A 14366-nucleotide genomic window follows, 5' to 3' on the forward strand; every position below is an offset into this window, starting at 1 on the left:
CAATTGTTTCTTGTGTAGTTACATAAGATCTCATAGCAATTGAACAACTCTTAACTAGTTCATTTGAGTCAATTGACTTGTCAAGACAATTCCACAATCCTACCGATTTCTCTTGATCAACAAAGTTCAAAAACTTCGGTTCAAGGAATACATGGCTATATAATCTATACTCTCATTTCAATCATTGAAACATTCTCAGAGGGCGATATTCAGTCTTGAAGAACAACAGACCTTTCTCGTCAGAGCAATTTCCAAAGTGATTGAAACTTTCATGACTTTCGTCACTAGGTGAAGATAAACCTGATCAAAGCGAAACGCTTTACCAACACATGATTTCGAGTAAAAGATAAGCAATTAATACTCAACTCGAAATATCAAGTGTATATGATCTAGTCTATATAGCATACGACTTTTGTCTCATAAGAAGTAGGAGAAGAATAGATAGACTTTCGAGTGATAGATAAGTTCAAGTCTTCACATACCTTTTTGTTGATGAAGTTCCGCGGCTCCTTGGTGTAGATCTTCGTCATTGTCGTTGAATCACCATGAAGTCATTGAGCTCAACTACACTTTTCCTATCCTAGTATGATACTTAGCTAATAGGCTAGAAATCAAGACTTTATAGTTTTGATCACTAACATTGACTAACATGCTTGATATAGCAACGCATGCGAGGTTGACCGAGCTATGCTCTAACAATCTCCCCCTTTGTCAATTTTAGTGACAAAACTATTAATACATATGGAATACAAAAAAGATAAACTTTAGTGGCTCCTATTTCATAGTCCAATCTTCAACGTTCCTTGAAATCTTCGTCCTTACAAGTACTCCAATGATCCCAAAGGTTGTAAGTTTAGTATCACCGTTGTTGAAGATCTGTAGCTATAACAATGAGAGAAATCGAGATTATCGATCATTATCATACAGTGTAATAGTATTATTATGAACATCAAAGTCCAATTGCATCACGACTTTAATAATAATACTATGGTGATATGTATCACTCCCCCTTAGTCAATACTCCATCTCGATCATGGAAACCACTCCCCCTTACACAATGATCCGAAAACCATATGTATTTGTAGTGTGACCTACAATATTTCTGCCCCTTTTTGTCAATAAAGTTGGCAAAGGTACAAGAATGGGTTCATAATGAAATTTCCACAAGATGCATTTCATGACCAAAAGAAAGACAACATATCATCTTAATTTAGATGCAATCTTATAGCCGAAGCTAACAGCGTTCATCAAGGAGTTTTAAGACGCAAGATAACCCCTATAAAATTCCACAGCCGCACTCCCCGCGAGATATTACCATTAAGCACAAGTTCAAAAGAACTCGCCCCCATTTGATGTCATTCCCAAAGGAACAACAAGAGCGACCTTAATTTCGAAATAAAATAAGGATTTTTATTTGGACACCAAAAACCATGAGAATGATTTTTATATCCAAAACTCAACCAAAATACTCACAAGAAAACCCATGAATATTCTAATTGGAATATGCAATTAAATCAAAACCACAAAAGTGATCAATTTAATTGAAAGTTCTCAACATAAGTAAACTCACGGAGCAACAGGCTACGACTAAGTTAATCATATGGAGGTGACTAACTTAACCGTTCAAGTACTCAACATAAGGAAAACCTTACGGAATACGTGACTACATTAACCAATAGAACATGATAGTGTAGCCGTTCATATACTCAACACAAGAGCTTGTGGAATATATGAAAACACAACTAGACTAATTATAAGAGAACCTATAATTAATCTAATTGAAAACAAACAACCAAACTAATTACCGAAGTAATCAATTTAATTATTTTGGGCTCAACATAAGAGATTATGGAACCCCGACTAAGATTATCATAGAACATGACCATCTTAACCGCACATGTACTCAACATAAGAAAGAAAACTTATGGACTACAAAACTAAATAACCAAGGTTGATTAATTTAGTTCATAATGCTCAACATATAACATCTTATGGAACAACCAACAAAGCCAAGGTTAATCGACTTAGTTGTAAGGTGTTCAACATAGGACACACAATGGAGCCTTCACATTAAAACATAGCAAGATGGATCAATGAAGATCAATACCGTGGTTAACATACAAGGATCTATTCTATTTTTGCATCATTATATGCATAACAACATAATAGACTTTATCCTTGTCACACAAAAGATTTAATCCTATTTTCCATCAATTACATGATTGCAAAGGCATAACTTTTGTATATGTCAAAAGTCCATTCGTCCTTTCATCAATACGAATACCAATTCATTGACGACTTTACTTTTGACCGCAATATGGGACCTTCAAGTTCACAGACGCAAACAATACATATCCCATAAAAATATTGCAATATAACAAACCAAGAAAATACTGCAATAATTATCCTCCTCCAAATATTTTTAGAATTTAAAAACCAATAAACCTAAAAAATAAATATAAGAAGATGAAACAAAAATAGTTATGTGTAGTCACAATCATTGCTATTCAAAGCACTAGTTATTCTTCCAACTAATCCAAAAAGAAGACATCCTAGGCGACAATGCCTTTGAGAAATTCAGCATCATTACCAAACTCCTTGTTGTCAACAACCATTAGAACATATGGTTCACAAAGATAGGAGTTTATATCAGCGAACTGTCTTGGATGACTATGTCGTACCAGGGCTCTCTGAATTTCTAAGGACTTTGACATAAAAGCCTTTATTTCACGAATCTCCTTTCTTACTTCCTTCAACTCATCAAGAACATCAGAAAACTTCTGAGAGTTAGAAGACACTGCCTTTGGCTTTCTTGTATTCCTCCTTTTTCTTTTTCGGGACGGAGTTACAGGAGATTTTTATTTTTCCTTGATTGATGGCTTAACAATCATGTTGACATCACTTATCTCCATAGACATGCTTTGAGAACAGTTATAACCAACTGATTTTTGTGTATGAAATTCACAATCTCATCAGGTCTAGAGATAAAAAGGATATCAAGAAGGAAAAAGGAATGTAGGGTTCGAAACCTATAAACAGGTTCGTGGTCGTCCAACTCTAAACCCTATAAAGAGTAGAACTGTCGATAATAACCCTTTCTTTTGTTTGATAGACAAAAACAACAACCCTAAAGAAAAAATTTTCTACAAGCCTGCACGTTTGCGATCTTGTCTCTTTCGATCAGGCACATGAGACAAGATTTGCACAATAACACAATTAATTTGTGTTGTGGTGAACAAAAATTTGTCCACCACTTTCCTCAAGAGAGGAATCTTCAGGCTTCTGTCTATCAAAACGATTTGACCATACTTTCTTTTCAAATGGTCTAATTCTATCCCTGGAAACCAACTTCTTTGATGAAGATAAGATCCTACATACCTTGGCGGTCTTCTGAGCATGTTCCAACCTTCTTGCTAATCGATCTGCTCTTCGTTGAAGTTTGTTAGCGTGCCTCATTTGATGCTTGTACTTGTAACATCTTGATAGTTCGTGACCCTTCATCGAACAAAACGAGCACGTCAATCTTGGATAATGTTCAGGTATCTATGGTGCGACAGCAACTAAGCACATAGTAGATCCTGAAACATCACGATCAGAGTTTTCATAGTATAAATCAATCGAATCTTCCAGCTTAATTGGGTTTCCTTCTTCCCTGAACCCATTGAGGTTGATATATATATTTCTACGAGTATCAAAATCGATATTTTCACCAAGAAGCCCTACACTTGATTTCCTATCTTCATCGGAATCATAGGTTTCAGACATTTCATCAACTGTTACAGCTAGACCTTTGTTCCCAGTGTATTTTCTGCGATTAGGGCATTCATTTGCAAAATGGCCAAACCCCTTACACTTAAAGCACTGAGGCATGTCCTCGTCATCAGCCTCGTCAGCATCCTGTTTTTAAGAGGTACGCGACCGTGAGGTTTGTCTGATGACCTAGGTTTGTCTCTTGAAAACTGTTTACTTCTCTTCAACAGAAGATCTCTAAACTGTCTTGTGATCAAGAAGTCCGACTTGTCAAGGTATTCATCTGAAAAATCATTCTCAGGCTGATCATCCTCCGAGACATGAACACTTTTACCTTTGGAAAGTAATTTAGTGCTCTTCTGTGCTTTAAAGTCAACATCCTTACCGACTTTGGATGTATGCTCATGATCAAAGATATTTAGCTTCCCAACCAAGGTGTTTATGGAGAGATCATTAAGGTTATTCCCCTCAACGATGGCATGCTTCTTGGACTCGTATCTGGATGGCAGCGATCTGAGAATTTTCATCACAATGTCCTTTTCAGGAATAGTCTTACCCAATCTAAAAGATGCATTAACAATTTTAGACACTTTGTGATTAAACTCATCAAATGTTTCTTCATCTGCCATACGAAGGTTCTCCCAATCGGAATTAAGGGTTTGAAGCCTAGCTTCCTTTTCACTGGAGTTTCCTTCAAATACGGTTTCTAAGATATCCCAAGCATCTTTAGACCTAGTGCAATTAGACACATGGTGTTGAAGACTTGGGGAAATGGCATGTATGATAGCATTCAACCCTTCAGAATTCTGCTTTGCAGCAAGAATCTCGGCAACATTGTATTCACCAATATTCTTGGGAACAGTTCTGTTTCCGGCTGCAACAACGGGCGCATCATATCCATTGATTACATATACCCATGATTCAAAATCACGCGATTAAAGAAATGCTCGCATAACAATTTTCCACCATAAGTAATTTGAGACATCGAAGACTGGTGGTACGTTAATAGAGATAACACCTCTATCCATAGAGTCAGATCGCTACAAACACAGACTGATGAGGTCTTTAACATGTTTGCCTGCTCTGATACCAATTGAAAAGGCGGGGGTGTAACAACACCACCCAATATTTTGCTTAGCAATCTGTATGGACTAACTCCGAAGTACTTTGCTAGAGAATCAACTAGACAGTCAGACTTAATCCAGATAAAAGTATCTCAAGGAGTTAATATCTTTTTCTTGATTTGATTGCTACTCAAGCTAAAATCAATAGCGAGTCTTTATCAAATACAAGGAATAACTTGGACGGTACCAAAGACCAATGTCCAAGGATCAATCAATATCAATCAACAACCAAAGGTTGGATTCCAATTGATGATCACAGACGCACAACCTGTATTATTTCTATTATATAAAATATAATGCGGAAAAGAAATAACACAGACACCAGAAGTTTTGTTAACGAGGAAACTGCAAATGCAGAAAAATCCCGGGACCTAGTCCAGATTGAATACACATTGTATTAAGCCGCTACAGACACTAGCCTACTACAAACTAACTTCAGACTGATCTATAGTTGAACCCCTACCAATCTCCCACTAATACAAGGTACAATTATACTCCTACACCTTTGATCCCAGCAGGACACTGCGTACTTGATTCCCTTAGCTGATCTCACCCACAACTAAGAGTTGCTGCAACCCAAAATCACAGACTTGATAATAAACGAATCTGTCTCACACAGAAAAGTCTATCGAAAGGATAAATTTGTCTCCCACAGATAAACCCTAGGTTTTTTTCCGTCTTTAGATATAAAATCAAGGTAGTAGGAACCAATTGATATCCGGACTTATATTCTCGAAGAACAGCCTAGATTAATCAATCACCTCTCTACAATCCTTCCTGACTACACAAGCGAATTGTCGAGGAATCACAAACAGTGAGACGAAGATGTTTGTGAGTTCTTTATCTTGCCTATCGGAGAACTCTCGCGATCTCAAGTCAATCAATCGATTGTACTCGTATGATAGAAGATGCAAGATCAGTTCACACAACTACGATAAAAGTAGTATCGGTCTGGCTTCACAATCCCAATGAAGTCTTTAAGTCGTTAACTCGAGTTTAGAGAAGAAACTCAAGAGTTAATGGAGATCGACTCTAACGAGCGCACTAGTAGCACACAGACGTGTGGGGATTAAGTTTTGATCTAGCTAGATGTCTCCTATATATATCCTTTCAAATCAGGGTTTTGCCTTAGGTGCAAAGCAAACTCTATCAACCGTTAGATGAAAACCTGATTTAGATTCAAGCCAATATCTCTCAACCGTTAGATCGAAAGACATAGCTTATCACACACACTTGGGTACACGTTTACTGGGTTTGAGAAAACCATGCCCAAACGAGTACACGTATGTTGGTTCAACATGATAACCCAAAAGGTCAACCATATGAGCATCTCATATTAATCAGGTTTTTCTTCACCATAACTAGTTCAATTGACTCAAACGAACTAGTTAAGAGTTGTTCAATTGCTATGAGAGCTTATGTAACTACACAAGACACAATTGAAACAAAGATAATTTGATTCGATTAGAATCGACTCATGAACATTATAGCCACGGTTTGCATAAAGAATTCCTTAATAATTAATGTTTCATGTTCAGAGCACATCTTTAGATCATAACCTCTTAAGTTCACAAACAAGTCCGCGGACTTAAGTTAATCGGTTGAGTTTTCCAAACTCAGCAAAAAATTCTCGGGTCGAGAACTTCCGCCAGTTCGCGGACTGGGTTCGCGGACTTAGCACACAAACGAGTTTTGGAAATCCCGACAGAAATTCTCGGTCGAGAACTTCCGTCAGTTCGCGGACTTGGGAAGCCAATTCCACAATCCTACCGATTTCTCTTGATCAACAAAGTTCGAAAACTTTGGTTCAAGGAATACATGGTTATATAATCTATACTCTCATTTCAATCTCAGAGGGCGATATTCAGTCGTGAAGAACAACAGACCTTTCTCTCAGAGAAATTTCCAAAGTGATTGAAACTTTCATGACTTTCGTCACTAGGTGAAGATAAACCTGATCAAAGCGAAACGCTTTACCAATACATGATTTCGAGTAAAAGATAAGCAGTGAATACTCTACTCGAAATATCAAGTGTATATGATCTAGTCTATATAGCATACGACTTTTGTCTCATAAGAAGTAGGAGAAGAATATATAGACTTTCGAGTGATAGATAAGTTCAAGTCTTCACATACCTTTTTGTTGATGAAGTTCCACGGTTCCTTGGTGTAGATCTTCGTCATTGTCGTTGAATCACCACGAAGTCCTTGAGCTCAACTACACGTTTCCTATCCTAGTCCGAGACTTAGCTAATAGGCTAGAAATCAAGACTTTATAGTTTTGATCACTAACATTGACAAACATGTTTGATATAGAAACGCATGCGAGGTTGACCGAGCTATGCTCTAACAGTATCAATTGTTTAGGCTTACAAAATTTCGGTGCAATTGCGGTGTTTTAATGTTTATGTTGTTTCAATTGCTTCCGATTGAGGTGAATAATCATGCAAGTTGATTTATCTTGGTTTGTATGAATTATTTATGGCTTAAAGAAATAAAAGGTGTACGGGATGAGTTGTTTAGTCCAATTCGATTCCGGATAAGAGAAACTAAGTTAATTATGATCTTAGTTAGACTTATCGAAGTAAGGTTTCAGTTATTAAAGTATAATCGAATTCCTTAACAAGAAATGCAAGTTAACTAACCTAGTAATTGTCTTGTTTAAAATTGAAAGGTCTAAGTTTATGGATAATTAGAACCTGATGAGAAAAATAGAGTTATCTTTATTTTGGTCTTATCGAATTAAGCGGTTGTTTTTGAACAATCGGTTTAGCAAAGGGAATAAGGTGCTTAGTTGATTTTTATTTTGCTAAACTAAATTGGAAAAATTGTTTCGGACAATTGTTTCCTTGGTAACATAAAAAAATAAAACTACTTGTAGTTTCGATTTTGATATTGGTTATCAGAACATGATGTGTGGAACCCTCGTGCCTAACTCTACAAGTTGCAAGTCTACTCTGAGATTTGTAAGATTCTTTTAGTGTTGTCCTTTATTTTTTCGTTTCTTTGTCATTTTGTGATAAAAAGGGGGAGAATTATATGGAGTAAACAAGTGATACTGGCATTGATTTTATATTGATTGGTATCGCTAAGGAAAAGAACATCGGTGCTTAAGCGTTTTATCTAAACGAAAGAGTGAAAGCACAGACTAAGGGGGAGTAACATGTCATATGAAGTGGTATAACAAATACGTGCGGATTGAATATCTACCTATCTTCCATAGGGGGAGTATTTGCTTTGTTATTATAATGTCAACAACGACATTTTGAAAGATTGAATGTAAGCAGTTTACTGTGTTGTTGAATCTGGAATCAAGCGTATGTTTAATGAATTCTTGTAATTTGTTTGTCCATATGATGTAAGAGTTTTGTCACTAAAATTGACAAAGTGGGAGATTGCTAGAGCATTGCTCGGTTGAACCCACCAAACGTTGGTATGTCAAGTTCGGTTGTGATATTTTAGTGAATTAAAACTCATGTTAAGAGTCGCTTGATTATTTACTAGAGTCAACTTCGTATAGGTTAGATTGAAAGTATTAGGATATGAGACATTACAAGTATTTCGAAGTCTTGAAGATGTGAAGAAGCAAGGAGCTACAACGACAACAATCATCCTTCCACTTGAGGTTAGTGATATTTGACTTGAACTGTTTCATTCCCTAACGTATCTTCCAAGTCGTGCATATTGAAAACAAAATTTCGAAGCATATTTGAACTCTAGATAGACATAGTATTAAGGAATACAATACGAGGTTTATTGCGTAACCATTAAACTTTGTAGATAATACATCGCCATAAACAATGTTTTACATGTTTATGAGGTGAATATTTCATCCTAGGGAACAATGTTTTACATCTGTTCTAAGGAAGTAAGTTCATAAACTTGTTTGTGAACCGAAAAGGAAATTGCCAGGCGTTATTGGTTTTGTTATTCATTGCATATCTTTTGAACAACCAATATGTGTGATTGAGTATAACCGTTCACGACTTGTTGTGTTCTTGGTAGAACTATTCACAAAGGCCTGACTTATGTATTGGTATGACTTTTTTAGTGAAACCGATCTTAAGTAATCACCTGAGATGGTATGATCGGGTTTGTGATTTTATGTCTGACCAAATATGGGAAAGGGGAACTGATCCTAGTAAGAGGTGCAATGCATCACAAAGGGGAACCGATCCTTGTATGATGTGCAACAAGGTTTATAGCAGAAAGGGGAACTGATCCTATGAACATGTGCAACACGTTTTTAGGCAAAGGGGAACCTATCCTATGGACATGTGCAACACATATAAGTTAGATACCATATATATGTTGGAAACCGATCCTAGTACCTAGTCAACCGAATTTTGGAAATCCAGTGTGACTATGCACAATACTCACATGGAAGGTAGAACCGAAACTTGTTTTTGTAGAACCGATAAACCCATGATTGTGATTGAATGTTATTTGATCAATCGCATAGTTCTTCAAAGTCAGATGAACCAATTCTAAACTTATTTGGAAGTGTGGCAAATCGGTTTCAAGGTTGTAAGTGTGAAGGAGAACTTAATTACAAAGTAAGGATGTCGACGTACTTTAAACATGTGCTATGAATGTTTATTATTTAATTGTTCAAAGTTATTCCTTAATAGCTAAGGGAAGAGAATCTCAGGATCAAAACATAAATAAGTTAAGAATTTTTTAATTAAGGTACTTAACTTCATTTTATAGGGAAATAAGAATTAGTAATGTGCATTTACTAATTAAATATTTTCCGAGAGATATCAATCATTATTTTTGGACAGAGCATTTCCAGGAATTATGAAAACCGAATTTGTGCTTTAATGAATATCTTGAGAATATTTTCGGTTTTGGAAATTCCTTGGTGTCCAAGCTTCCTTGTCTATAAATACTTGAAGTTTTCCTTTCTAACAAACTAATCCTTCGTAACAACAAGCTTCCTCTTTGTTGTGTTGTTACTGGTGCAGCCGCCTATTCGGAGAGGAGAGTAACCTAATTAGGTGAAATCTCTTACTACCGCTCAGTTTAAAGTCTTCTTTGGGATTGAGAAGCTCTAGCGTGTACCGTTGGTGGGAAACTAGATAATTACGGTATATCTTTTGTTTTCATTGATTTGATTGACTAACGGTAGAATGAACTTTGATTGCACCTAGTTTGTTTATGCTTGAGAATATTCTCTTCTGATATAAGATCCACTCAAACTAGTTCAGAGTTTCGACAGGGATCTTTAGACTGTTGTTAGTTCTAAAGACGATCTTGTGATAATCCATTGTTAACAGATTCCGCTCTGTGCGTGATTGATCACAAGAGATTCAAGTGATTGTGTACAGGTTATTATTGAAGATCTAAGAATATTTGAAGACGAAGAAGATATTGAAGATTTCTAATTTGTGGGTTCATAATCTTTAGTGTGCACAATACTTGTTTCAGTAAAAGAGGATCCAATTAATAATCAGTTTATCCTTGTGATAGGTTGGATTGATTAATTGAGTAGATCGGCATCAACACAATTCTTTGGATTAATAGTGTTGTTGGCTTAATCTTAAACGATTACTTCGGTAATTGAATATAAGATAGATCTAAGGACCTGACGAAGGAGTTTATGTTAAGATAAACAGAAGAGCCTTTGTCCGACTCATATCACTTGGTTGAATAGAGTTCATACCAAACAGATTTGTTGTTCCTTTATTGTTTGGAATACGAACCAAAGGAATTGTTCCAAGTACGAGACTAAGGTCGGAGGCGTGGGAATGCAGACGGAACTAGGTGAACTATAGGTTTAGTTGCTTGGCCTCAACTATACGAAGTTAGGTGTAATTTTGTGTAGCGGCTTAATCCTGAGAGTATTCAATTCTGGACAAGGTCCCGGGGTTTTTCCGCGTTTGCGGATTCCTCGTTAACAAAATCTTGTTGTGTCATTTACTTTATATTTCCGCATTATAATTGTTTTATGATAATTAAAGTAAATTACACAAACGTTAATTCCTATTTACTTGATAAGTGAATCCTATTGTGTTTGGTTAAGTCCGAACCTTTTTATCAAGTAACATACTTCGTTGTTGTATTGTCTCGATCTTGTATCCATAGACGATCACACGAAGTGTGAACCGATTAGTTGTATTGTCTCGACTCATTCCATATACAATCACTTTCGGAGAAAGGACTTATAGGTAGGAAAAGTTTTAGCTTGAGGTATATTTGGGTACCCTCGCCTTTTCAGTTAATTCTCTCTTTTTGACAACATTATAAAAGTCCAAGTCTGCCAATCGTTAGTGTTTATATTATGACAACTTAACTTTACATACGTATATGTTAGAGATGGATTTGTTGAACTCATTACTATTGACGTTTTGCATATAAATGTTTCAGTATGACTTTTTAGAATTTATAAAGATATTTCATGAGAAATGATAAATATCGGGACCTGATTATTAACCGTTGTATTTATCGGGTTCAGTTTTGGGTCCACGGGACTGAGAACTGGACCCGGAACCGACTCTAATAACCGATTCCAGTTCTACGCAGTATATTACCCGGACCCGTGATATGGGTCATAAACACCTAGATTTATTATCTATTGATTATGCTTTCTTTGCTATTTTTCGTGTGAATTGTGTATTTTACGTTTGTTTTGAGCTTATCAGGTGTAATGGAGTCATTATGAGTAAAAGAAAGAGAAAACATTCCTTTGGAGCGCAAAGGACAATTCACAAGCGATCTATACGGAGCCGAGCTAAGGATAAGGGGCACCTCACTTTGGCAGCATGTTCTTGTTATTGGGGTGTAAATACCCGTTCCACTTATACATACCACATTTAGGTCGAGAGAGGAAAATTAGAATTCATTTTACCCCATTTTCTTCTTCTCCTCTGTTGCCGGCTGCTTGAAGAAGTGGAGTAAGGAATCAGAGAAAGTGAATCTGCGAATCAGGGAGGAAACGAGATTGGAGAAAGGGGATTTGGCTAATTGTTGCTTTAATGAATTGTGTCGTTGATTGAAGGTGAGCTGAAATGTGAAATTAGGGTTCCAGAGAAGAATCAATTGATTTAGGGTTCTGAGCTTTGACAAGATACAGGGAAGAACACAAATTGTTTCAGTTGAAATCAGTGATGTGTGGAGCTGATGGGAAGAATGTAATGCTGTTGATTATTGAAAATCCGAGAAGATGATTATCATTGGTTTATGGATGTAACAGAGGATGAACGGAGTAGATTCAAGGATGATTGAGAAACTCTTGAACTGGGTACGAATTATGAGATGGGTTTCTGCGGTGATTAAGTTCGAATTGGTGTTCTGGGTTCATGAGAAATGAAGAATTTGGGTTTTCTGTCGATTTAGGAAGATGGGTTTTCTGTGAATCGAATTTGGACACTGAGATGAAGAAGGGTAAAGTCGTTCTGTTGTGGAAGAAGAAGCTGTAGTTGTGATTGGCAGAGTTACAAGGGTTTGTGAAAATAGAGAAGAGTGATGTTACTGTTGGTTGCTGCCAGGGGAAGTTATATCGCAGCCGTAATTCAAGTGGTGGTGGATGAAAGATGGCATTGGTTGAGGTCTGAGATTGAATGGGTCTTGTGAATGAATTCAGGTGAAGGTTGCTGCTGTGAAGTTGTGTTGCAGAGAAGCTACAATGGAGACGGTGGATTGCAGTCAAGGAAAAAAGATATGCTGAAGCTTATGTTGTTGGCTTGAAGAAATGGTGATACTGGATTATGTGTTGTGACAGAATGGCTCGAGGTGAAGTGGTACTGGTGCTCAGGTTATGGAATTGGCTTACACAGCTGATTACAAGAAGTGCAGTTACAAGTTCACTGTTTCCGACTAATGAGTTGTCGTTGTTCTAAGCATCAGGTGGTCTTGGAAGTTAGAATGTAAGTGTGCTGCTATGAATTAATCCTAGGCAGAGATGGAGCTGAAGGCAATGAGATTGCAGTTGAAGTGGTAATGGTTTAAGCTACAACACTGGAGATTCAGAAAAGCAAGAAGTTGTTGTTGCTGTAAAATGTTAGCGGGTTGCAGGATGGCTGCCAGATACATGAAACTGAAGGAGAACAGTTGTTGCTGCCATAATGGTTTGAAGACGGTGAATACAGACGGAATTTGATGGACATGGTGTTGGCAGTGGCTCGGATTTGGTCAAGACCAGGCTGCAAACATCAGCAAGTAGATGATTGAAGATTAATGTTGTTTCCATGGGTACCGTAGCTATGCGTGAAGGTCTATGAAGAGATTCTGGATTCAAATTGCTTCTGTAATTGCTGCTAATGGAGCTGGTGATGAATGAGTGTGTTCGAGGTCGAGACCAAGCTGTGATAGACGCATTTATGTGTCTATTTTCATCTCTTTTGTGTATTTTGTTAGTACTCGTTTTCGTCCTTATTATGGTGTTTTGTGTGTTTGTAGGTATTTTTTTGGAAATAAATAATTTTGGAAAAATCGGCTCGAAAAATTATGCGGAGCATCCCCTAAGGACATTTGTTATTTAGACTCGCTGCTTTGGATAAGGGCCACCCACTTGATAAGGGGTGACCACTTGCTATTCGCACCCCTGAACTGGATAGGGGAGGTCATCTTCTTTGTTTGAATTTGGTTTTGGCGGGAATACTTAATGCAGACGCTGTTGATTTTGGGTCGGATTGTTGGAGGGATTTCAGCGAGATTCAATCGCTAGAAACGGTTGGGCTGGGCCTGAATACACTAGACATGGTATATGCAAGCGATTTGATCGAGTAACTTGGGCCAGAAATCCGAGTTTGGAAGTAAACAGGGGACCGAGATATTTTAGAAGATTATGTTAATTACGGAAGCTGTGTGAAGATTGGGAGAAGATATTTGGGAAAATATTCTCTCATGATATTATACGAACAATTTAAGACAATCCAGAGACGCGTAGAAGAGTTAAACAGGGAAGAAAATCCCATATCCTGCATGAAATACAAAGAAAATATTCCCGATGTTAATGGATAATTCTGGGAGTTATTGTGAAGATTTGAAGGCATTAAACAGTATATAAAGGCTCTTTGGGTCAGCTATCACGAGTTGGGAGAGCTTTGGGACGCAGCAGGAGCAAAGAAGAAGAACCAGCAGCAATGTCCACCTGCTGCTGTTGAAGAGGAAGAAGGAGCTGAAGAACACGAAGAACGGACCATCCAGGTCCGTCGTTTTTCAACAGCGTCAACAGCACAGCGGAAGTGTCGCTGTTTACAACGCTGAGGTGGTATCGTTTGTTTTCTACACATCAGTTTTGTTTTATACAGCAAACTGTAACGCTTATAACTGTTGCGAATCTCTGTTTTAGCATTTTCTCATCTTTTAATCAACTTTTTGAGCTATAAAAATGTATTTTGAGAACATGATTAATATGAGTAGCTAAATCCCAACACTGGGATGATGGAGGAAGCCGTTATTTACGCATACAATAATTATATTTAATTCTTTTTTGACTACTTGCACTTTTTATAAATTGTTTTATGATTTTTCTTAATTGGTTGTGAT

The sequence above is a fragment of the Papaver somniferum genome, chromosome 1 (assembly GCF_003573695.1).
Source record: "Papaver somniferum cultivar HN1 chromosome 1, ASM357369v1, whole genome shotgun sequence".
NCBI classification, from domain to species: domain Eukaryota; kingdom Viridiplantae; phylum Streptophyta; class Magnoliopsida; order Ranunculales; family Papaveraceae; genus Papaver; species Papaver somniferum.